At 36.8% G+C, this 2,319-nt stretch overlaps 1 protein-coding gene across 4 annotated transcripts in view; it reads left to right on the top strand.

Annotated features, from left to right (window-relative positions):
- The first annotated feature begins 849 nt into the window (after positions 1 to 849).
- The window catches only part of LOC109082703 (E3 ubiquitin-protein ligase DTX3L-like), a 25,028-nt gene continuing 23,558 nt past the window's right edge, over positions 850 to 2,319 (top strand). For 3 of the 4 annotated variants that reach the window (XM_042754479.1, XM_042754477.1, XM_042754478.1), the window contains exon 1: positions 916 to 988. The gene's annotated coding sequence lies outside the window, so the exon portion shown is untranslated. Of the gene's footprint in view, positions 989 to 2,319 lie in introns of all 4 variants that reach the window. The other variant, XM_042754476.1, reaches the window with a different exon arrangement.

Here is a 2,319-nt window from a genome sequence, read left to right as displayed (position 1 = left end):
TGTCTCCCCGAGGTCATTGACTTATCCAGATGTGGCTTCGGGTTGAGCGGGTGTCTCTGTCGACAAGGTGGCGGTACTGGTACTGCAGGTTCCAGGGACAGAGGTATTCACTGACGCGGCCTCGATTGCTGTGTCAGTATTAGTGGCAGTAGAATGAATATTAGAATTGTCAGAGGCAGAGACCTCCACACTTTTAGTTTATATTTACCATATCTTTGCAGACTAAAGCGGGAACAGAACAAGTCCACTCAAGCATACTTTGAGAATTGCGAGTTGAGAGAGTTAAGGTTTTTTTTCTTTTTTTTTTTATATTAATTCAAAATAATTTACCCTTAACATACTCATTAAAATAAGGTAATGCAAATAAAATGAGGCAATGTTAATTAGTATTATTATTTTTTTTTTAATTCATAGCTCTAATTAAATCGATTGGCTCTGGTCACGCCACCTATGCCCCTACACTGCACATGGCTGTGTCGACTTCTTACGTTCACGCACAACATCAAATGGAGTAAACTTAAACAGTATGGTTCTACCGCATATTTTCTAAACTAGAGAATGAGGAAGAGAAGTTGTAGAAATTTTCCATTAGTCATGTGCTTTGCATTAATCCAAGACAAGTTTTAACAAACAGCATACATTCAACGCCTTCCCTAAGTGTTTTCGAAATATCAGCGAGGACACACCCTTTAACAAATTATAAATAACCCCAATGTAAAAAAATCACTTGAGTTCATGCATCATCATATGTTTAATAAATGCTCTTTACAGGTAGCGCGTGGATATTTGATGTGTGAGATAAAATATGAAGCAGATGTATTACACAGATACAACAGCTTCGTCGTTTTAACAGCATATTGGATTGTTGTCGTGTGCTACCTCATGTCGTCACTTTCGCTTTCGTTACTTTCGATTCAAAATTAGTCGAGCAGGTTGAATCGTGCAGTCCAGACGTCGACAGCTCACTTTACACAGTTTACGCTTTTCGGTAAGTACAACATTAAAGGCTGGATTTGTATTTTTATTTGCTCTTTAATGTGTCGATATTACTGTACAATTCTGGAACTGAGCTGTAAACTTATTAACCATAGACCGTCATTATGAACATCGCCAGTCACTGACGTCTGTAGTCTAAAGAAATAAACTAAGTGCGATCAAAATATATGTGCATTAGACTTAAAGACCTATCAAATTAAAATGAATAAAAGTCTGTGAGTAGCCTATGTCTGTGTGTACGAAACAAAAATGAAACTAAACCATTACACAAGCGCTTTAGTCTTTAAGACAACATAAACTAAATATAGAATATCGACACATGGAGCACTTTACAAGAGGGTTAACTTAACATCAACCTCAGTGTTAATGTAAAGGATATCTGTCTGTAGTTAAATATTGGTCTTATTTATTTAGGCTATTCTTCTCTTGCATTTGGTGTTCACCAGGCCCAGCTGGTAACACAATCTAATAGATAGCATGTTTCGTAATTACACCTGGAGAATTCCCGGTGGCCTGGCAGGTGATGGCCCGCTGCCCTTAATTTGTTATTATGATTATTATTATTGTTATTATTATTGTTGTTGTTATTGGTGGCCGAATGTATAAATGAATTCACCATTCGATAATAAGTTGAATAACATTCAGCTCGTTCGTGCTCCGCTCCGCCAAACAGTTTCGACAGTCGTCATATGCGAGAGACTTGAGAATAGAGTGGAAGATGGAACAGAGAGGCAAAACTATAAACTTGTTCAGGACTTCAAGTGCAGGTCAATTTCATCCATAAATAGGCTATTGCAGTTTTGAGCATTAAACTGAAAATACTGTATGCTATTATAATTATTAGGCTATCAATTGTAAAGTTACAGTAGTGATTAAGCATACAAATATTCACATCGTTTTATAATAAGTTAAGAGGGAGCTAGGGCAGACAACAACATAAGCCTTAGGAAAATTAACCATGGTTTTACTTTTCATTAAAAAATAAATAAATAATAAAATAAAATCATGGTTTCCCATTGAACGGTCTCTCCCGTTGCATCACTGACGCTATGGGGTAAACGCCTGTTTACTCTGATACTGAAGCCTGATTTGATAATATTTGTGTAGCTGCACACACCAATGGTGATTTTGCCCACCAAAAGGGGAGAATCCGATAAGCTGACTCAGAGCTCCATATCAGCGATGAGACCATCTCTTCACTGAACTCTGCTAGCAGGATCCATTTTTAAAAAAATGTCTAAAGATATCTTTTTTTTTGCCAGCACCTGCCCAATTAGTACTAGCACTTACCTATCCTATCCAAAAAAAAAAAAAAAAAAAAAA

This window comes from Cyprinus carpio, unplaced genomic scaffold (assembly GCF_018340385.1).
Source record: "Cyprinus carpio isolate SPL01 unplaced genomic scaffold, ASM1834038v1 S000006524, whole genome shotgun sequence".
Lineage (NCBI taxonomy): Eukaryota > Metazoa > Chordata > Actinopteri > Cypriniformes > Cyprinidae > Cyprinus > Cyprinus carpio.
Note: the sequence above shows the minus strand (reverse complement) of the source record. Positions and strands in the feature narration are given on the sequence as shown.